This window comes from Lagenorhynchus albirostris, chromosome 10 (assembly GCF_949774975.1).
Source record: "Lagenorhynchus albirostris chromosome 10, mLagAlb1.1, whole genome shotgun sequence".
NCBI classification, from domain to species: domain Eukaryota; kingdom Metazoa; phylum Chordata; class Mammalia; order Artiodactyla; family Delphinidae; genus Lagenorhynchus; species Lagenorhynchus albirostris.
Window position 1 is genome coordinate 22,500,547 of NC_083104.1, and position 24,497 is coordinate 22,525,043.

The 24,497-nt window shown below is 39.5% G+C and overlaps 1 protein-coding gene across 1 annotated transcript in view; it reads right to left on the reverse strand.

The window, feature by feature from the left end:
- TAFA1 (TAFA chemokine like family member 1) overlaps positions 1-24,497 on the reverse strand; it is a 699,324-nt gene that overhangs the window by 595,630 nt on the left and 79,197 nt on the right. Inside the window, exon 2 of the mRNA XM_060163960.1 lies at positions 19,060-19,222. The gene's annotated coding sequence lies outside the window, so the exon portion shown is untranslated. The remainder of the gene's footprint in view (positions 1-19,059; positions 19,223-24,497) is intronic.

The window sequence follows — 24,497 nt, forward strand, 5'->3', positions numbered from 1 at the left end:
CCAGCTTTGTTTATTCCTAAAGTCACAGAATCGAGAATAGTACCTGGCATATAGTGAATGCTCACTAAATATTTATTGATCATGAATGAACACCTGACAAATGGTAAAAACTTAAAGTGTGGCTATTATCATACTATTAATTGGGGTTAAAAACCCAAGTTTTCTGACTCTGTGTCTACTATAGTAGGTTGAATAGTGGCTCCGAAAACAAATATGGGGGACTTCCCTGGCGGTCCAGTGGTTAAGACTCTGCACTTCCGCTGCAGGGGTCGCAGGTCTGATCCCTGGTTGGGGAGTTAAGATCTCATGTACTGCAATGCATGGGCAAAAAATAAAATAAAATAAAATAAACCAAAACAAATATGACCAAGTCCTAAACCCCAGACATGAAAAGGTGACCTTATTTGGTAAAAGGATGTTTGTAGATGTATAACAGTTAAGAATCTCAGGATGAGATCAGCCTGAGCTTAGGGTAGACCCTAAACAATGACAGATGTCCTTATCAGAAGAGGAGAAGATAATGAGAAGAGGGTGGCAGAGACTGGAGCAATGCATCCACAAGCCAAGGAACCCAAAGGATTGCCACACGGCCACCAGAAGCTAGGAGGGAGGAATGGAATGGATTGTTTCTCAGAGCCTCCAGAAGGAACCAACCCCTTTAACACCTTGATCTTAGACTTCTAGCCTCCAGAACTGTGAAAGATTAAGTATCTATTGTAAGCCATCAAGTCTGTGGTGATCTGTTACGGCTGCGCTAGGAAACTAACACATCCACTATAACCTGTCTCTCTGGACTCGAAACTGGTATGCAGTCTGGCTCAGCAATCTGGACTTGACCTTATTTGGCCAGCAGGCCTCCTCATGACTCCACACCCTTCCATATGGACAAATACACTGACACAGCCTCTGCTCTAACCTGGGCACTGTTTTGGCTTCTTCCCTCACCAGCCCAGCCTAGTCTCTGGTCTTGACCCTTCCTAGCTTGTCCTGACCATGACTCTGTGCTTCTGTGAGTTGGCTGATAAGGCCATCAGCCAACTCACCTGCCTGTATTTCCAATTCCTGTCTCCATACCTAAACAGACTGCGTATGATACAACATCCGAAGCCAGAACAATTGCCCTCCCAAGCCCCAGTCTGTCTTTGGGGCTGGCTAGGAATCTCCCAGGGCTCCACACCTGCTGGTGATCTCACTGCCCCTCAGAACCCATTGGCCAGACTGCATTAATCAAGTGCTGGAAGTACCTTAGGTTCCTGTAACTTTTTCCAGCCTGATGTCTGCTGTGATGTTTAATTTATGTCATAAGAAATAAAAGAAGTGCACTCCTTCCTGCTTAAAATGTTTACATCAGCTGAGATCTGGCACTGTTGTTCCTGTGCCATGGAGACAGAGCATCAGGAGGAAGATTTTCTGTCTGAAACCAGAGAGGCTTAAACACATCCTCCTCCCAACAGATTGGAAGAGCATCATTTCAGATTTCCCAAAACCACTAGATAGATGAATACTCCCCTACACAGACAGGTAGCTACATTTCAAAATCCCTTTCTTCTAAACCTGCAAACAGGGATTGGCAGCTACACAGATGGATTTCAAAATGTCTTTTGCTCCCTGTTAATCAAGCTGCTATTCCCTCCCTCCCAACCCACCCTAATTTATCAAATTTTCTCTCAATCCAGGCAAGATGAAGTAGGGACACCCACCTCCTTCCCACAATTCTTTACACATCACTGAGAGGTAAGCTGTTCCTTCATAAAAATAAATAAATAAGCAAAACACTCATCAAAGGGAAATCTTTATCTCCTTGAAGGCTAAGAAAAATATTTTCCTGTTTGTGTTGAAGATTTTTCAGTCCAAAAAAGGAATTCCATTCAAGGGAACTAAGACTGGAGTATTGAGTACTTCCTACGCCCCCAGAAGAGTTCAGGAAAGGCCAGCTCCCGCTTGCATGTAAGCCCCTGAAGGACAAGGATTTTTATCTGTGCTCAGTGTAGCCCTAGTCCTTTGAATGGTCCTGGCCCATAGTAAGTGCTCTGTTAATACATGATGAATGTTGACTCCTAGGAAAGAAAGCAACTGGAGAGTCTGAGAGAAACTTCAAAAGGCATCCTAAAATTCCAAAGCAGCGAGGCCTCTTTGGGATTATCTAGTCTACACGTGAATTTTTATTACTGATCACAATAGCCAGCACTTCTTGTTGAGTGCCAGGCACTGAGCTGAGCATTTTAAGTGTATTGCCTCACTTAATTCTATCACTATTCTCATTATACATATGAGGAGATGAACGATCAGAGAGGGTAAATAACTAACCTAAGGTCACACAGCTGGTGAATGGCCAAGTCAGGATTCACACCTAGTTCTTCGAAGCCAGGGCCTGTACTCTATAATTCTGTGCTATGTTGTCACCTTTTACAGTTTGGTAAACTGAAGCCAAGAAAGAGGAAGAGGCCACCTTAGTTTATAAAACTAAAAAGTGAAAGAACTTAAACTTGGCATTACTGGATCTCTAACCTAGGGTTCCTGGTGTATCACCACATTGCCTCTTATCACCAGTGAAATCAGGAACTTTAAAACTTCAGCTTTTCTCAGAAAAAGTGCTTTTTCATCTTGATACTCTTCCCCTGGTGTTGAGAAAGATATCTGTCTGGTGCCTTTAAAGAAGAAATTTTTTAAAAATCAAAAAATTCTTTGGGGAGAAAACAACATGTTTGATCACCAAAAGAAAAAAGACTGTTATTCACATAGAAAAAGTTAACTTGTTTAAAATATTAATATAGTGTTTACATACTGCCTTTCTTCCAGGAACTGAAAGAGTTTAATATAGCTCATTAATTCTTAGACTATTTCTGTGAGGGAAGAAAGCAAACATCATTATCTATATTTTAATACGAGGAGACTGAAGACTCAAGTGGAGAGTCGGGAAATAGAGCAAATTCAGATTCTAAGCCAAATGTGAAAGACAAGATCTTTTAGTCAAGCCGTATCTGGAATGTTCGCTGGATGTGGATCACTTCTCTGAAGTACGCTGATCTTTGTTGAGTAGTAGATTCCTTGAGAAGCCCTTGGAGTGATAGCATTAAACAGTAAAACCTGTGACTTATAGCATTTTTCTTGAAGTGAATATCAAAATAAGTGATTCTCAAGCTTGAACATGTGCTGGAATCACCAGGAGGCAGAAAACTCATATCGCTGGGCCCCTGCCTCCAGAGCTTCTGATTCAGTAGATCTGAAGTAGGATCAAGATTCTGCCCTTCCACACTTGGACCACACTTGAGAACCACCGCTCTAGAAAGGTGTGCCTTTGCAGAGGGTCCCCCAATAGTTCACCATTTAGATCTAGAAGGAAAGCTGTGAAGATGTGAATCCTGGCTCTGCTAATTTACATAATTAGTTCTTCTGTATTTCAGTTTTTCTTTTGAAAAGAAAAGTGATATGGAGATGGTGATAATAATAATTTAACACAGTGTGTGGCAGAGAGAGAGCATGTTCAATAATTGCTGGCTATCCCCATTTTCTCATGACTCAGGCTACAAGTGCTTAGCTATCTTCCTTGATGTTACAGAGCCCTCACTAACAAGGTATATAAATTAGGAAATATCCCTTCTAAGAAACTGGGCAGTCCTTAGGGAAATTAACATCAGGCAGAAATCTTCATTATGAAAATGATCATGAAACTTGTAGGTGCAGAAACTTTGATCAATGGGTACATTGCTTTAGGTTATAAACTTCCAAGACGTGTTTTTAAAAGTCCCATTAGCAAGGGTAGAGACCCTAACTTTGATACATTTCCAGAAAGTTAAGTAACAAATTATCAAATGTTAATGATGCTGGTGAGGATAACTATGTTTGATGGGGGTATATTCAGTAATACTTAAGTCTGAATTTTAATAGATTTTCCTCCACTCCTAGGTCACAGTTGTTCCCCAACGAGAAGAAAGGATGCTGTGTACCTGCTATATAATGGTATGCTGAAATTTTTACCCAAGTTTCCACAATTCTTCCAGAGAAATGGAGTATTTACTACTATGTATTTAAATCAAATCACTTAAAATCTCCATTGCTTGAAAGCATAATGGGGGAATTATCCAAATAATTTATGCTAAATATTTATTTCTAGTATTATAGTTGATAGGTTTCATATTGTTCCTGGCATTTTATGCCTGTGAACAGGTAATACTGTGGATTTTTAAAAAGCTTGTCAGACAGTGCTAGTTCAATATCTCATAAATGTCCAATTCCACACCTCTCCCCAACTCACATCCTTCCCTAGCCTACAAGGATAGCTGCACACTCCAACCTGGGTCATTATGGCAGGGCATCGATTTCACATCCTTGCACACAAATCGAATTCCCAAAGGAAAGTACATAAATTGATCCTAAATTATAATACACAGAGCTAATGTATCAATAGTAGACTTTAATGGCCCTTAATGAACAATACTGCAGGTATTCACGCGCATTTGTAGTCCTCTCCCCTGGAACCTGGACCCACTTTGTGACCAACAGAATGTAGCAGAAATGATGATGTGTTTGCTTTGTGCTTGTCTTAAGAAAGCCTGTGGCTTCGGCTTCTGCACTCTGGGGGTAGCCTGCTATCAGGTCAGATCTGACTATCCTAAAACTGCCTTGCTGGGAGAAGTCCAACCTAATCACATGGATAGATGCATGTCGAAGAAAACTGAGGCCCCAGCCAGGATCCCCATTCAAGCTCCCGGCCAACACCCAGTACCGACTTGCCAGTGGTGTGACTGAGGCCATCTCGCAAGCAGAGTCTCCAGCCCCAGTGGAGCAGCCCAGCTGTGATGTGGGAGCAAATAAATGAAATGGTTTTTGTTTAAGCCACTGAGTTTGGTGTATTCCATTAAGCAGTAACAGATAACTGAAAACACTAACTCGAAGAATGGTCCCGTACTGCTCAGCATGTATGTGCTGTGTAAAAATTCATCTTGATACAGCCTTCTCCAGCCCACAGCATCACCTTCTGGTGCTTTGTATAATGTATTGATTTCAAATGAGCAATTATGCATACATTATTTGATACCAGTTTCTAATAACAGTTTTCTTTTACTATTCTGTTCTCACCCCTTTTGGTTTGATATATTTGTAACAGGAAGAAACCCAAGAGGAGTTCTCTTGTTATCAGATTCTGACAGTCCAATAATCCAGGCCTGGAATTTAATTATTTCTCACATTCATTTTTATCATGGGAGCATCAGAAAAAAACCCAAATGGTCAAATATACAAAGGTCATGACTTAATTAACGCAAGGGTTTCAGTGCGTTGAAAACTGCACACACCTCAGTGCATTTGCGGGCTGGTGACAAAAAGAACTGACTCTAAAGTGGCCCATTCCATCCTTCAGCCTTACATCACCTGCTGTGGCAGAGCTGCACATTTTGGTAGGTTATGGGGACAACTGTGTACAGCCAAAATTTCTAACATTTCATATGGAATGCCATTCACTTCCACCCTTAGTCTTTCCAAAATGAGAGAAAGCACACAAAATCCAAATGTCTAGATCAGCAAACCGTCGCTAGGAAAATATTTTGTAAAATCTAATTTTGTTGTCTTTTAAATCCTGAGGAAATACTCATACATATCCAGTTGTAACAACCAGAGACTTCCTTTACAAGGGTCTTAATTCTCTATGGAACCATTTCCCCAGATTTCACATCCCATCTAAATCTTTCTTCTCTCCAGAGAATGGCAGGTGGTTATATCAACTGTTTGCTAACTCCATTCTGCAACTAGGGAGACTGAAATATGTATTAAGGTTTTGTGTTTACCTTTGCAACAGTGGGGTTTTTCAAAACTTCTGCAAACAGATACTTTGACCTCATGAAAGGTTTCACGGGAATTGAATACGGAGAGGCATACACCTACAAGGGAAATGAACCGCACTGTTTGCATAGCACAGAAGTATGCTGGGTAGAGACTCAGACAAATTGCACTTGGACTGAAATTGATTCCATAGCTTCCTGGGCAAATTATTGCTATAGGATCCTCAGTTTCCCCATCTGTAAAAAGAGACTAGGACTACCTCCCCATGAATGAAGCAAAGTCAACAAGATGTTTAAGAAAGCACACTGACATGTGCTCTACAAAGAGCTGAGATGATCATTACCAGTATTATTTTAACATTCTTAATTTCCTCTAAATTTTAAGAGAAGCCACCATTTGTTGACTATTGATGATGCACGTTTTGAATGGGAACATCTTTTCTTGCAATAGCAATTGTATGATTGTGGACAAGTTGTGGTTTCCTCCCTAAGGCTTTGTTTCCTCCTCACCTGATGTGAAGGAGCTGTCTTGAGGATCGAATGAAATGAACTCAGAGTAGATCACTGACTACTTTAGCACTCTACCCTGGGTACCAACACTGATCCAAGAGTCTGAGCGCTTCAGCCAGGGCTTCATCACCACAGAAGACTCCCCTACTGTTTTGTTCTTTTGGCATCTAGGTCCCAACAAGGAGCAGCTGCTGTTGATGCCCCACCCTGCCCCATATCCCCTCCACCCAGCTCTGAGTTGATCTGACACTAGAGCAGACAATTTGTGGCTCGTTGGTCATCTCCCATCTCTCTCATGTCTTTTTACTTTGCCTCCTGGGACTTTCTTTGGAGCCCAGGAGCTCACTTAGCCCATGCATAGGGAAAAGCCTCAACCAATGATGTATAGAAGTTGGTGGATAAATAGCCCAGCTTCTCACTGAGGCTCCTCTAACCTGCTTTCTAGAAGATTCTTCCAAGAGTGGTCAGAAAGATTGAGACTCAGCTGTTTATAGCTGTAATCTGCTCATTAACACTTCTTTTAATGGGCTTTCCTCGATCCCCTCTCTCTTTCCTATTCCTTCCCTTGAGCTTCTAGGGATTACTCCCCAAATAAACAAACTAACCAAAAACCATGTTTCCAGGTTTCAAGGGAGATCCAAAACTAAGAAACTACCCAAAGCCTGGAGTGAGCAGCCTGATTTACCAAGTCTGTCATTAGCCCATGCCTGAGCTGTAAGGCAGACTGGAAACTTGAGTGCCTGGCATTTTCAGCTTCTATAGCGAGAGTAATCATGTCTGTTCTACCTCCGTGGCATCCTTATTTTCTATATTTTCTGAGCAGCTGAAATCTTTTTAGATACTTATACTAAAAAATTTTAAAATGTCTGCTACCAAGTATTTCTTTTATCAACAGAAGGAAGTATGCCTAGCTTCATATTCCTCTGGCATGTAAAGATATTGTGAAAACTTAAACATCATTTTTATTTCTACTGCTGTGGTTCTAAAAATTTGTTCACGAGCTCTTATAGTCCCTAGTCTCCCTGCTGTATCCACGTGAGATGTCCGGGGCCTTTATTATCTGATGTTGGATTCAACCAGCAGACCCCCTATGTGCTAACACAAAGACTAGAAGAACAAAGGAGATACTGCCCTGCCATTAGCCCTCAACTTGCCTACAATCAAGTTAAGGAGACAATCGTGGGAATAAATAGCTCTGAATCAATGTAGACCCTAGCTAAGGCTCTCATGTAGCTACAAAAGGCAGGAAACTGGAAAAAAGGATTTGTTTCCAATGAAAGGAACAGAAAAATCTTGGGCATTCAGCCATGAACAGACTCTGTGACACCTCTCAGAGGTGGGCAACGTTGACAGCAAAAGTATAAGCACTAATCTGAAAACATGCAAAAGGTATTTTTTAGGCCCTGTCAACCATCTCTAGCTGCAAGAGCGTTTATGTGAGTGACATAGTTTGTCATGGATTTACAGGGAGTTCCTCCGGGCAATTGTGCCAAGCAGTTATCCAAGTACATCTGTGATTTAGGTCAGGGCCAGTTCCAGAAGGGAAGTGGCCCTGCCCTGGGCAGTGTTGAGGCTCTGGTAGGACAGGGAGTTTATTCAGGAGATTTGCACTGATGGTCATATCCCATGTATTTTCTTCATGCTTGGGGTAAGGCAGTGTTTTGATTCATAAAGGTAAGGTTGGTTCATCTTGGGGAAGTGATGCTTTCTCTTTCTTAATAGCCACAGCTTACAAGCACAATGTCAGGACCTGTTTTCATATAATACTTTTGCAACCCTTGCATTTGCATTCCCAGTCCTAGTGCACCGTCATGTATCCAGTCAGCTGGAAATTCATAGGGATTCTATCCCTACGATACCCATTCTCTCCCAGCCATTGCTAGCTTCACCTCCCTCATTTTAGTGTTGGTGGACCATATTTGTACTTTTGCCATCTGGTCTCCCTGTGTCTAAATACCAGTTTTTTCTTTCCAATCCAGCCATCATTCCTTTGTTGAGGTTCTTTCTGAAGCCTACTTTGAGCAATGTAATGGTGTGATTAAGAGAATGGGCTCTGGTATAGACAGACAGAGTTGACTCTGTAGATTAAAAGACGGTAATGGGGGTGTTGACCTACATCCAGGGTTGGCAAATAAAGTTTTATTGGAACAAATCCACTCATTCATTTACACGTCATCTATGACTGTTTTCCTCTACAAGGGCAGAGTTGAGTAGCTGTAACAGGGATTGTATCGTCAACAAAGTCTAAAATATTTACCATATGATACTTAACAGAAAAAGTTCACAGATTCCTGATCTAATCACAGAAGCGCTGGAAGGACTATATAAATACATGAAAATACTAACGTACCTGAAACACTGTAAATGCTTAGTAAATGTAAGCTATTATCATTATCATTACTTTAGACTCTCTATTCACTGACCTCCATGTAATCAATTCACCCAATTAACCAGTGCTCTCCATGTCTTCTGTATTATATAATGACTGATGCTCAGGGCATACCAAAAGTGCTCAGCTAGCAGATTGCTCCTTACCAAAAACTACATTGTCCTGGAGGAAAGGAACTTGAGAACTACAACATTTAATCTTTATACATCCTAGTTTGTCCCATATCTTCAGCTGTCTATGAGGTAGTTCTGCTTCAATGTCCAATCTTCAATACATAGGCCTCAAAGTATATTCTTTTATCGTCTCTTCCACATGGGCTTTCCCTCCTGAATTCCAAATTTCTATCAAATGCACTACTATTAATGCAGTCTGGAATGAAGCTTAAAGAGTTAGAGAATGCTGGAACTCACAAAATGTAAAATTATAAGCCAGAAGAAAATCCCATAGTTCAGCTGTTTTGTTTCTTACAAATCAGGAAGTTCCGTTCCTTCATTTAGTGCATCTAGGTGTAGCCAAGTTGGATTTATTCTTCTTAAGTGTTTCTTTTTCATATCCATTTATGTACTTCCATGTGTACTGGCCTCTTTCATGCAAAGATTCATTCCTTTATCCACTTGCTTCATCATTCATTTATTTCTCTGCTATTTACTGAGCATTATTAAGTGGCATGTATTGAGTGAGGCACTGGGGATCTCATAGTGAATAAGACCCAACACCTTCCCTGCAAAGTTATAATAACTACTATGAAAACTAAATTTTTGTTAGGAATAATGAAAACAAGTAAATTCTTTTTTTTTTCTGGTACACGGGCCTCTCACTGTTGTGGTCTCTCCCGTTGTGGAGCACAGGCTCCGGACGCACAGGCTCAGCGGCCATGGCTCACGGGCCCAGCCGCTTTGCGGCATGTGGGATCTTCCCCGACCGGGGCACGAACCTGTGTCCCCTGCATCGACAGGCGGACTCTCAACCACTGTGCCACCAGGGAAGCCCTAAAGCAAGTAAATTCTAAAACCAGTAATCAGGCAGAGTGTTCATTCGCTTTTTCTCCTCTCTAGCCCTGGAATTCAGATTTTGGGGGGTTCCATATGCTTTACATTGGTTAGGATATGTTTATTTGTCTCTACTTAGACATAGCCTGTGGGGAAACGGATCTTCTACTTGTACCACGAGCTTCTCACGGTTCATCTTAAAAAGCGTCACTGGTGGTTTACTTTTATCCAATGGTTTTCAAAGAATAAACTGTAGATTTCCTGGTATTCTACACTGCTTCTTTGAATAACACCTCAGGGTGGATAGGAATGAAAGTGAGTAGATAGACTTCTCCCTTCAACCACAGTAACCTTTTATTAATCATGATGTATTCACTACTTATAATAGCTTGAAGAATGGGGCTTCATAATTTTTCCAAAAAAATGTTTTTAATAATTAAATCTCCTATTTATAATAAAAATTCATTTTTCATTCCAAATTTCTCTAAAGTAATCCAAATTCAATAAGGAAAGTGATAATAGGGAATTATATTCAATATTTTATAATAACCTATAAGGGAAATGAATCTGAAAAAGAATATACATATATATTATGTATATTAAGAATACATATATATAAACTGAATCACTGTGCTGTATACCTGAAACTAACACAACATTGTAAACCAACTATACTTCAAGAAAAAAAAAGAAAGAAAAGTGGTAACACAAGGTCTTCTATGAGCACTTGCAATGTGCTTTTTAATCCTCTCAACAACAATATGCAGTAGGTATTGTAATTATGCCTCTGTATTCAGGTGAGTAAGTTTAGGGTCAGAGAGGTGAAGCCACTTTCCCTGAGTCCCATAGGTAGTAGGGGAGAGCCAAGAAATAAATCCCAACATGTTTGACTCAACACTATTCCCTTTAATCACCCTGCTCTCCTGCCTCCTGTAGTCTATATACTGTTTTCCCCCTTTTCACCACTCCGCACTATTGTTCACTCCTTTTATTTTTTTTCTTTTCTTTTTTTATTTTTCTTTTGAAATAGCAGATGCAACAGTCCCTGGTTTTCATTTACTTTTTTTAACTTGCTTATTTGTATTTGGGTTTTTGTGGGGTTTTTTAATTAAAGACTTCAAATATATTTGCATGCCTCTCTGGTCCCATCCTTCACCAGTCTGTCCCACACACTTGTCAGATTATTCCACCCCAAATACCATTTTTTAAATTTCTTTGCAATATTTTATTAAAGTCCTCTAATTCTTCCTACTTCCTCCACTGGCATTATTCAAAATGTGTTCCTCAAGATGTTGGCAGATATTCTACTTAAAGGAAAAAAAATACTTGGTAATACTTGGAATTTCAGTTTGCTTTTCTTGGAGGAGAAAGAAAAGAGAGAAGAATTTAAAAAAAACATTGTAATTCCATAAAGAAATTTGGGGAAATGCCTTTTGGAAAAAAATAACTTTTTCTTCTGAATCAACTAGACATCTTTGTTTTTATGGCTGAGGTTTTGTGAAGAACACTTCTGGAATCATCAAACTAAAATGTTACTATATTTGTTATTTAAAATAATTAAGAAGCTTAAAATGTTACATGTTACAGCCTAAGCATTTTCTTGGAAGCTAACAATTTAGTATCAAAGAGATATGTTTCTTCCATTATTATCCAAGTTAATGTTGTACTCATTCAGTGTGGTAGGAAAAAGAAAAGAGGAAAAAAATCCTACAAGCAAAGAATAATTTTATGAGAGCAATGGTGTTAACCATTAAAACTTCAAAATAATAGTAATTTGAGACCATGTGCTAAAGACGGTGGAGCCACAACATGGAAAAGTCAAAAGCCACCTCCCCACACACACTCCTTAGACTGAGGTGAGTGAGAAAGAAACTTTTTTGTATTAAATCACTGAACTGTTGAGGCTGTCTGCCACTGCAGCTAACATTACTTACTTTGACAGAAACCAAGGCCCAGAAATGTGGCAATATGTTTAAGGTTCCACAGTGAATTAAGGGCATAGCAGTTCAGTACTCTTTCTACCCAATGATACTGTTCTATTCACAGGAGACTTCATCATTTTCTCTCTCTTATTTTTAAAAACTAACTCATGAAAGGTTTGTAAGTAATCATTTGTTTCCTTTCATACCTTACATCAGGTAAATGTAAAAACTTGACTGTACCAGCATGACATTAAACCAAGTCATTATTTCATAAAATTGCAGTGGCAACTACTCCAAAACATTTAAAGCAGCTCTATAATACAGCACATTCAGATAAATGAAGAGACATCGCTTAAATTTTCTACACTCACCCAGTAACAGGAGAGGACAACCTGGCATGACACAGTCAAAAGGTTCCAAAGTCTTAACGGTAAGAAATTAATGTACTTTAGACAATTCTCTCTCCTCCTTCACACCATTTTTGTCTACTCCAAATTTAATTATATGGGTGTTTCTTACTTTAACAATCCCACAATGTAGGGCATAGTGTCTTTAAACACAGTCCTAAATAGAAACCCTAATAAATCAGGTTTTTTTGGATCAGAGCCCTGTGTACTGCATAAATTAGAATGGAAGATAAATGATTCTGCAAAGGGACGTTCACCTAAATATTTTTATCCTCAGTAACAATGATAGTCCCCTACCTGGTTTGTAGGAATATAATGGAATCTCCGGGGAAGCTGGAAGGGCAAGATGTCAGTCAGTGAAGTCAGGCCCTTCCTATTGAATAGCCATGCCTAGACTAATCTTGACCAAGAGTCAAGGCTCTCAAAAGCAAAAGACTGAGCAATGAAGTCATTAAGAACCTTTTCCTTTCTTTCTTTTCTAGGTGAGGCTAAGACTGAATAAAAACTTAGAAATTCATATCTACGCAGGGAAAAGTCAGTAAACAAAAGGCAAGAGCAGGGACACAAGAGGTTAGGATGGACAAGGCGACGCACAGACTTTAGGCCCAAGAGACTGATGATATAAAGGAGAGGGAAAGATGCTCATGGGGGCAAAACTTAGGACTTTAACTTTGAAAACCTAGGTTCAAAACCTATTCTACTACAATCAGGCTTTTAAGAAATCACCTTTCGAAGACGATTTCTTCACATATATTATGGGAATACAGAATTGTGTCTGACTGGAGTTTATCTTATGCAAATTCAAATGTAAGAGCCCAGCAAAGAGAGAGAAACAATTTAATTAGTGCAAGAGTCTTGCTAACCATTAATGGCAATGGCTGTGTATTCTGGGGGCCTGGACCATTGTTCCTGCATCCTGTGTGCCTCTCAGGATGTATGCTAGACTGTAAGCCTCAGGAGGTCAAGAATTTATCTCTCTGGTTCATCACTGTAGTTCCAGTATCTAGAATAATATCTGTCATGTAGGAGGCCATAAAATCTATAGAAGGAATGAAGGAAGGGAGAAGGGGAGGAAAGGAAAAAGGAAGGAAGAAATAGTGAGCAACTTGCTGTATTGCATGACCCCAAAGAGAAGCCATCCACTTTACCAGCTGTAAGTGGAACAGACACCAATGAATTATAATATTTGTGGGAAAACTAGCTGTATTGGACTTTCTGAAAGATAGAATTCTCATGGGTAACTTTTTTTTTTTTTTTTTTTTTTTTTTTTATACGCGGGTCTCTCATTGTTGTGGCCTCTCCCGTTGCGGAGCACAGGCTCCGGACACGCAGGCTCAGCGGCCATGGCTCACGGGCCCAGCTGCTCCGCGGCATGTGGGATCTTCCCGGACCGGGGCACGAACCCGCGTCCCCTACATCGGCAGGCGGACTCTCAACCACTGCGCCACCAGGGAAGCCCCTCATGGGTAACTTTGACTACACACAAGATTCTGCCTCTGTACTTTAGAACCCAACTGCCAAATAAGATGCAACTCTACTGTAATAATAATCGTAACAATGCTTGCATAACCTAACTTACCAGGCTTATATAAGAACACAGCAAGATTAAAATACAGAATGGTATTCTGCATAATAATGTTGTAGTAGGCAAATGCCAGGTAAAAATAATTTGTATCATTATCTGACTTTACCTACTAGTTACATGCTCTTGTATCAAACTCTGTGGTATACCACAACTACTATATACAGCTTCTGTAGTTATCTGGCAAAAGGAATCTCCGCACTTGAAATACTGGTGATGATGATACACAAAGGACAGGAAAATTAGCCAAGGAAGGAAATATCCGCTACTCATCCCATCAACCAACTTAGCCTTGTAGCGCTATTGACATTCCCTTCTCGACTCTGTGGGGTTTGTCAATAGAGATGCTCACAAACAATTAAAAGCTGTTGCTACCATTGTGAAGCTTGTAAGCATGTATTCATTACTATTTGTGAGGTGTCTGATAATCTACAGACAACTCAATTGGTCTAAAATCACTGCGAAAATCATCCGGGCTCGTGGTGAAGGGAGCCACCTGTGTCTTTAGACACACCTAAGTTCAAGCTCAGGTTCTCCACTTATTTATCATATGACTTTGTGTTTTTTTTTCTCAACTGCACAATAACATGCCCACTATATGCACCTCAAACTTGACAGGTCCTCAACAGAGCTCTTCAGTTCTCATTCGAATGCTTGTACTGTAGTCCTGTCCATGCGTATGGCATCCTTCTACCCCCAAGTGATTAGGACAAAAGCTGAAGTGTCATCATTGATGCCTTCCTTCCCTTTACTCTCTTCTAACATCCAAACATCACCAAGTTCTGTCAGTTCTTCTTCCAAAATACATTTCCTTTCTAACCACTTCTCTCCTTCTCCCCTATCACACACTACTATAACATTTTTGAACTTCAACTGTTCCCTAACTTGGTTTATTTTCCTCTCTTAGCCCTTATCATAATGATTCTTTTAAAACCTCAAATCAGAGCATGCCACTACCTTGCTCAAAGCATTTCATTGGTTTTCCCCTCCATCTCCATCAGTATAAAATTCAATTTCCATACCACACCCTACCAAAAGATTTTGCGTATTCTAACGATCACCTTCCTCTGTGAGCTCATCTTCTCCCCTTTCCCCATCACTCACTACTGTCCAGGTAGACTATTCTTCCGTTACTCACAAACATCAAACATTTTCCCAGCTGAAGACTGTCATTATTGTTCTTCCTTCTGTCTACAATGCTCCCCTGGGCATTTGTCAACACTCTCATCCTTCAGGGCTCAGTCACCTCCTCAGAAAGGCTTTCCCTGACAAACTTCACTGCAAGTCTCCTGCTCCTTTGTTGATCTCGATAATCCCAAACTTTCTAGAAACTACCACAGTCTATAATTATCTTCTTTATCTATTTAATAATTTTCTCGTACACTAGGAAGTAACTTTCATGAGATCAGAGAACTTGTCATGACTCCATGCTAGCATGTGACACATAGAATGTGCTCAGTAAATATTTTTTGACTGCTAGAATGAATGGTGGAAGAGAGAAAGGAGAAACTGACTGAGCTGTACATATTGAAGGCTGGTATTCTCAAAGGTAACTTTGAGCACTTCCCTGGTGGCGCAGTGGTTGAGAGTCCGCCTGCTGATGCAGGGGACACGGGTTCGCACCCCGGTCCGGGAAGATCCCATATGCCGCGGAGCGGCTGGGCCCGTGAGCCATGGCCGCTGAGCCTGCGCGTCCGGAGCCTGTGCTCCTCAACGGGAGAGGCCGCAACGGTGAGAGGCCCGTGTACCAGTAAAAAAAAAAAAAAAAAGGTAACTTTGACTATATACAATTTTACCCCTGTATATTTAGAACACATCTCCTAAGTAAGATATACTACTACTGCAATCTTTTCTGTGTAACCTGTTATTAGGCGTCTAGAAACTCAATGAGATTAAAATGCATAATAGGCACTTTTTAAAACATTAAGCACTCTGCAAATGTTATATGTATTTCTATTATTACATATTTTCATTCATGTTGTATCCTTTTATATTAATACTGGTATATAACATAACAGAGTACTCATGTAATAGAATGGTTTTAGAGACAAGGAACAGAATGTCCATTTCAAGTCTGCTTTACTGATAAAGGTAATTTATTGGTTCAACATATGAAAAGTCCTACAGATAGGGCAGACTAACCAGGACACAGAATCTGTTTCTTTGTGATTCTCCTGTCCCTCCTTTTTTCTCTCCGTTGACTTCATCCTTGAGCTGGTAGTGAAAAGGCTACCATAGTCTGCCATGACATGTCCACAGCCAAGCCATCTTTTTCCATGGCTTTCTGTTTTCCAAATACCCTCAGCAAACATCCCATCCTGTCTCCTTTGCTTACACAGAGTCATATGCCATTTCCTGAACCAATTCTTTTGTCCAGGAATGGTTGGCTGTCTTATGCCTGAGTTCCTACACCAATTATTATCAAAGACATAGAAGACAAATCAGACTCATTTTGGAGCTGGAGACAGGTTTGCTTCCCCTGAAGCACTGGTGTTACAAGGAGTAAATGTAAATGCCTAAGGGTAAACCAGGCAGAAAGGTGCAATACATTCACTATGTTTATGAAGATTATGTGGCTTAAGGCAGGTAGAGCACTTAGATAATACCTGGGATATGGAAAAATGCTCAATAACCACTCTTTCGTTGGGAGGAAAACAAACCTATCTTTCTAAATAAAATTCTAGAAGTTTGGGGAACAAAGAATTGATGTCAAACCAAGGGAAATTATGGTCTCATATAAACTATTCTGTAGTTTTTTTGCTTGACCTGAGGTTAGGTATTATTGTATATTTTCCATTTGGATTTTGGTCAGTCAATATGTTTTAGTATCTACACCATGCAAGACATGATTTAAAATGCTGCATAAGACATTAAGTCTAAAATATAGCTTTCTCTAGGGGCTTGGAAGCCTAACACATGACATACGTTCTAAGTCAATGTACAATAATATTTTGAGTCAAGTGCTAAATAAGTTGAGGTATATCAACATGCAAAAATAATATGAGGTAAATACTAATATTTGTATGAATGTAAATATGCATATATAATATATATTTATGTAGTAATAGAAATACTAAATAAGTGGTTGACCACAGCAGTGTTTAAGAGCCTGGACACTAGATCCATTCAAACCCAGGGTTTGAATCCTGACTCTTGGAATAGTATCTGGGATTAGTACTCCTTCCCTAGCTTTAGTCCTCTCACCTGTAAAATGTACCTATCTCACTGGGTTGTTTTAAGGGTTAAATTAAATGAGCTAATCCAATAAGTACTGTCATTGCATCTGCCCATGGTGAGTGTTCCATAAAGGTTAGTTACTCTTAGAATCACCATCCCTGTTATGGTTTGGTTTTAAAGAATCCCAGAAAAAGAAATCAACTGAAATAGATGGAATTTGCTCTTAGTCTTAAAGTAAGTGTAGGATTCAAACAGGAGACGAGATAGCTGGCCATGTAATCACGAGTCGCACTTGGGAACTCGGTAAGTGGCCCAAACTGTCTAGGGGTGGAAATCCATGTAATAACAGATCATATTTGCAATCCATATTTGCAATCACAATCCTTCCATTTTTAAATTTAAATAGCTATTATTTCCCCTCACTCCCACCCACAACTCAGTTCACATCTGCTTTCTTTTTAACAAGCAGGGAAACTGAAACTGGTAATTAAGTACCTCAAATCCCTTTTCAGAATGAGGCATATTCCAAAAGGGAAGAGACCTATTCTGATTTGCTATTGAAATTCAAGAAAGGAGCACAGTGCCTAGCGCATTTAAAGTGTCCCATGAATGGGTGATGATGGGGTAAAAATAAAGAACTTAATAAAATGACTTGCTTAGAGTTATCTGACCAGTAAACAGCTGGGATGAAACCGGACAAGAACTGGAGCCTCCTAATTCCTGAACTTTTTGTTTCCTGTGACACCTGACTCCCTCCATGTAAGGGAATTATGAGATAGGAGATTGGTAAGGAGCACCTCTGGAGAGTGCAACGGTCAGGAGCTCAGGTGAACACATAGGAATTGATCCATTATGTTCTAAGGGACCACACAGTGTAATGGGGAGGTGCACAGGTCTGGTTAAAACCTCAGTTCCTCCTCTTACATGGTTCTGTGACTTTGGGTAAGTTATTTAACCTTTCTGTATCTCATTTCCCTCATCCATAAGAAGGGGATAAAATGATGGTATGTATCTCATAGAGTGGTGATGATTAAAGGAAACAATGCATGTAGACTACATAAAACAGTGCTTAGAACATAGAAAACACTCAATAAATGTTAGCGATTATTACTTAGAAAGATGGAAGGACCTATATTTTAGAGCATCTGCTGTTTTTATTTGCCCCACCCCCTCACTCTGGCCCCTTGCCTCTAGAGAGGGCATGCAACTCAGAGTTCTATGGCTCCCTTGTCAATGCCTTTGATGTTTGCTTTTCCAGCTCTAGGAAAAGTGCTCCCAAAGAAGGAGATGGTCCCTACTTCACTGAAATTGCTGAAATCACTCCAGGGAAGCAATCACCTACCTCATCAAACTCATACCAGCTACACAATTTGTAGAGCCCAGTGCAAAATGAAAATGTGGGGCTTCTTGTTCAAAATGTATTAAGAATTCCAAGACAGCAACACAGAGCATTAAACCAAGCATGGGACCCTTCTGAGCCCATGTACAGGTTGCACACCCATGAAGCCAGGCTTGCAGATGCTTTAAACTTTCTATTTCACCTTTTTGTCTTCCTTTGGAGTCATCTTTTTATGACTCTTGCCCCAAACACCTGGCAGAAAGTGTTTCTCTTGCCCTTGATCTTTGCATGAAACTTGCTTTGCATTTTGGAATCCAAATACCTGGAGAGAAATTTGGATTCCACCTCTACTGGCCTGTACACTCATAGGAATGATGCTTAACTCTCTTTAATTCTATTTTCTCATTTGAAAATTGAGGATAATGATAATCATAGCAACCTTATAGACTTACTATGAGTATTGAAAGAGCTACTAATTTAAAAGTTTTTAAATAGTACCTAACACAGTGGTTCTCCACCCTGGCTGCATATTAGAATCACCTTAGCACTGTTCAAAAGTGCCACTGTCTGGGCCCCAGCCACGACCAATTAAACCAGAGCCTTTGGGGGTGAGGCCAGGGCAACTATAGTTTTAAAAAGCCCCTCAAGAGATTTGAATGAACAGGAGGGTTGGGGACCACTGGTCTTGTGTATGACGAGTGCTCAATAATAAATAATAAGAATAAATAATAAGTGCTATAATAAATTTTAAAATATAAATAGTATAATAATAAATAATGTTGGCCAGTTATTATACAGCTTGCTAAACAAAGAAGTAAAATGTCCTATAGTTCAGTTTTCCCCCTGGATCAACTATGCATCTGGCTTCTTTCTCCCATTCTCATGTGCTTTGATCCAGCATGTACCTGCAACCAATATAAATCAAAACAAAAGATGTCTTGCGGTGTTCCCGCTGAGACAAAGGTACCTTTGAATACAGGTCTTTCCATTAACCCAGAGATGAGAGGGGAAATGTCAATTCCTCCAACAGGGCTCCTTCCTTTGATATCAGGGTGGTGTATATTCCAAAAGCTCTGTACTCTGCAGGTTTCGGGGGGCAGGGAGGACTTCAATCGAGTCACCAGAGATCCCTAAATAATGCAAAGCAAAGAGAGACAAGGAGGTGGTGAGAATGTTAATTTCTTAAGCTTGTATTTCTCTCCCATCAGAGTGGATAATCATCTCTTTGAAAATGCCCTTGTGTCATATTTATGATGGTGACACATCCATTATGAATACAGTAGCTCATTTGCAATATGACCTGACAAATATTGATGTGTTCTAGGCTACATTTAATTTCAAGGCAACTAAAATCATTTGTGTTTCTTAGTAACCGGGAAGGGTTCTGATCACTTGAAGCTTAAAATAGTAGGGTCCTTTATGACTCGTCCTTCATAGTGAATCTACTGATCGGGACCTGGACAGGTATTGAGGGGAGGAGCTGGAGGAGTGGTCAGCTGAGTCAATTTGACCTTGAGGTCATGAGGATCTCACTCTCAAGCTGAGGTTCATAGATACATTGTTGGAGGGGAGCTGGCTGAGTTAGTCACAAACAGTTTCTTAACTGATATCCATTGACCATCTCCTCCAGCTAAATAATAGGGTTACAGATCCACAGCTCCTGGGACTCAGAATATAAAAGCCGATTTGTGGAGGCCCTCAAAGGCCCAAGTCCTAGCATCCAAGAGTCAAATATATGTTACATTTGCTGAGCCTGTGGGTCTAAGAGAAAAGAGCAGATCCTGCCCAGAGCTATTTATGTTCTAGTTGGCTCCCTAAATTCTAAGCACCTGAGAAGGCAATTCTTAAGCGATATTACAAGATAACACAGATTTAGAGGGCAAAAGAATTATCATAGTCAGGACAGTGTTTTTAATAAGTTTTGAAACCATTGTGAGTCCTGAAGTTAATTTAGTAGGTCAAGACAAACATTTCCTTTTAGAATAGAATAGACTAGATCGCAGTAGACTAGATCAGAGTGCTTTCCTTTCAGTTAAGTAAATTGTTAGGATCGAGTATCGTTTTCAGAAAGCTTCATTTATCTATGTTTATGTGTGTGCATGTTAGGTCTCAATGTAGAATGGAATTTTTTGCTGTGGTTCAAGGTCCAAAAGATTGAAATTCACCATATTAGTAGACAGTGTCTATTCAGGGCAGAGTTTACAAACTGGGGACTCGCAGGATACATACGGCCCATTAGGAGTGAGTGAATTGGGAGTTTTATTATTATTGTTGCTATTTTGTTCTGTGGTTCACAAAAAGAGGTTGTGAAAAAATAGGAGTTGATGGCCAGCAGTTAAAAGTCAGGAACTTTTATCTTTTAAAAAGACAAATTTTTCCGTTTCTCTTCAAATACCAGAATATCTAGGAATAATGAATCTGAATTCTCACAGGCCGGGATAGCCCAGGTAAATTGTTTTCCCCAAAATGAAATATCTGATAGGTAAGTCAAGTGGATCCATTTCTATAATATTTTCTATCCCTGGGTCCTTTGAGTTGACAGTGATTTTTTATCTGCCATATGCTCCTGCCTCAACCTACATTTCTGGCCTTATCACTCACCCATCTTCTGTTCTAGCCAAATTAGAGAGTTAACTTACCCAAGGATAGTTCCCACCATCCTCTGACTGTTGCACTCTCTCCTCCAGAGCCCCTCTGTCAATTGAATGAAACATTTACCAAAGCCCAATTTAACTATATAGACCTATATAGACCTTCCAGAAACTCTTTCTACCTCTTTCTTTATCTCTGGTAATTCCTATCCCTGAATTCCACATTGTACTTCTTTACTGGTCTTGCAGTACTCATAATTCTCTAAGATATATCATCCTTATTTATCATCATCTGTCTCTCTGAGTAGGTCATGAGCTCGCTGAATGCAGAAACCATGTCACATTTGTCTCTGCTTTCCCATCCCATTGCTCAGACCAGTGAATTGCATAAAGCAGATACTCAATAGTTGTTTGACAAATTGCATTACAAAAGACTTCAACATAAGGTTATTAGTTGCAGCATTGTTTGATATAGCAAAAAAACTGAAAACAATCCAACTGTCCATCAGTTGAGTTTGAATAAATCAGCTATGCCACCTCTATACAATGGAATATTCTAAGGCTATGGAAAATGATTTAGATCTATTTTTGGTGACGTAGAAAGATGTTCAGGACATAACACTAAGTAAGAAAGCAATTGACAGAACCGTAGAGAGCGCATTATCCAAATAATTTTTAAATAGACACTTCTAGGTATAGAAAAGATCTGAAAGGATATTCATTCACCTCACAGATGTTTCCTGAACGCCTACTATGAGTTAATGACTATTCTAAGAGCTGTATGTATAAGAGTAAACAAAGCGAAATGTCTATGCACGTGGAGTTAGCATTCTACTAGGGGAGGGGATAGAGAGAAAAAGCTGTATTTAAGATAATAATAAGTGGAACAAAGAGAAGTAAAACAGGAATACTGAATAAAGAGTGATATGGCTGGTGCAGGGAACATTTCAATATTATTTAAGGTGTTTAAGAAACACCTCTCTGATAAGAAATTATTTCCCCAGAAACCTGAAATAAGACAATAAGTCGTGTAGGTTTCTGGAGGAAAGGATTCCAGGCAGAGGGAACAGAAAGTGTAAAGGTCCCAAGGTACAAGTGTACTTGGTGTGGCAGGATAGAGTAAGTAGAAGGAGAGAAGGTTGGAGACGAGACAAGCAAATTAATGGGAAACCATGTTATGTAATGCCCTCTAAGGGAGTTTGACTTTTATTCTGAGTAGAGTGAAAAGACTGGCAGGCTTTCAAAAAATTATCAAGAAATTGGTAATGGACATATTAAGTTTGAGATGCCTATAGGAGTTCCAAATGGGAGGTAGAAAGTTGGATGTATGATCTAGAGTTCAAGAGTGAATTCTAGGCTGGTTTTATAGATTTAGACTGGTATTTAAATCCATGTTCTAGTTAGGTGAAACTACCTTGAAAATAAGTGTAGAAGGCAAAGAGGTCTGAGGACTGAGCCATATACTATTTTGTCATTTAGGGAATGAAAGCTTAAGAGAGTCCAGCAAAACTTAGAAGAAGGGACTACTGAGCAAAGAGATAAAGGAAAGAGCTATGTGAAGGAAACCTAGTGGCAAAAGTATGATATCCTCAAAGAGGAGGAGGAGATAAATTCTATCAAATTCTGCTCAGGGCTTCCCTGGTGGCGCAGTGGTTGAGAGTCCACCTGCTGATTCAGGGCACACGGGTTCGTGCCCCGGTCTGGGAGGATCCCACATGCCGTGGAGCGGCTGGGCCTGTGAGCCATGGCCGCTGGGCCTGCGCGTTCGGAGCCTGTGCTCCGCAACGGGAGAGGCCACAACAGTGAGAGGCCCGCATACAGAAAAAATAAAAAAATAAAAATAAAAATTCTGCTCAAAGGTTGAATAAGAGGAGGACTGAGAAAAGGCCATTGACTTTTGTGACATGAAGATCACTGATGACCTGAATGAAAGCAATCTTGGAAGAATGGTAGGGACAAAAGTCAGAGTAAATTAGGATTTCAAGAGAGAAGGGGAGGCAGGGCTGACAGTGAGTTTATACAACTCTTTCAAAGCGCTTTCAAATTTAAGGAATATCAGACAAATTGAGACTCATTCTAGAAATCAACTGGCCTCTTCTCCACAAAAATGTCAATGTCATAAAAGATAAAGAAAGGCTGAGGAAATGTTCCAGATTAAAAGACACCAAAGAGTCATGTCCACTAAATTCTATATATGATTCTTGATTGAACCCTGGATCAGGGGAAAATTGTTATACTGAACATTATTGAAAAAAATGACAAAATTTGAATACGGATTGCATTTTAAATCAGGACATTGTATTAATGCCAAACTTCCCAAACTTCATCATAGAATTGTAGTTATGTAATGGAATGTCCTTGCTCTTAGGAAATATATCAGAAAATGATTCAGAAAAACACAGTAAATATACATACATTTATATATATATATATAAAAAAATAGATTTTTATATATGCAGGATATAGAAATATATATATATATATAAAATCTAGATGAGGGGTACATAGAAGTCCTCTGTATTATTCTTACAAACTTTCTGTAAATTTGAAATTATTTTGTAATAAAACTTTTTGAAAATGTTATAGTGGTTATTTCTGAGAAATGAAATAAGGGATTTTTTTCTATCTCCTTATCTCTATTTTCTTTTTCAACAGCAGAGATCAGTTATTTTAAAACATAAGTATTTTTAATGACATTTAAAGTATTTAAGAAAATGTATCAGTTAACTTTATTGACCACTCAAAAGGGCAGTGTTTTAATGATCTGAGCAAATACTTCATGAGACATATTTATCAGATTTTTTGAAGTTATAGAACAAGATTTACAACAGATCTCTACTGATGAGATTATACACCCACATATGATACCTTGTGGGCCAATGTTCACTTCTCAAGAAAAAGGAAGTTAATACATTGGGATATTGCTTTAAGTATTTTAATGTTAATTATAATGATAATGCACTAAAATGAATTAATAATTTTGAATTTTTCTTCATTGAATTGCCAGAGGTTTCTTTAGGGCTTAAATTATTATTTCTATGTTTTATGTGTTGGCTTTACCATCACAGAGGAGAAATATGAAAAAGCAATTAACTATATCCTCCAGTCTCCCTGAGAAATTGCTGTAGGGAATCTGTGAAAGAAGGGGCAGAGTTAGCACTATCACAGAAGATCTGTTTAATCAGATTCTCACTCTGGGGAAAATCTGGTTTAAAACCCCATGGCCATGCCTCTCTCTCGCCTTGTCACAGCTCACCCTTCCCCCTCCCCATATCCTCAAGTCTGTTCTCCAGTAGGTCTGTGTCTTTATTCCTGTCTTACCCTTAGGTTCTTCATGACATTTTTTTTTTCTTAAATTCCGGTGCTTTGTGACCGCCTGGAGGGGTGGGATAGGGAGGGTGGGAGGGAGGGAGACGCAAGAGGGAAGAGATATGGGAACATATGTATATGTATAACTGATTCACTTTGTTATAAAGCAGAAACTAACACACAATTGTAAACCAATTATACTCCAATAAAGATGTAAAAACAAAAACAAAATCCCCATGGCTATCAGAATAAGCTTGCCATTATCATGTAACAGATTTGTGGTGGAAACTCAATGGCCATTTGTTGATTGTCAAGAAAGGGAAGAAAGTTTATATCAGAGACAACTTGACTTTGCAAGATCTAGCAAGTTTACCATCAACTCTCACCGACTTAGAGTGTAAAATATTGGCCATAGTGTTAGGAGGCTGAGTGGAATTTTTTTAAATGTCAATCCATCTAACAAGAAGGATAAGATAACTTTGTTGACCACAAGCCTAAGAGCACT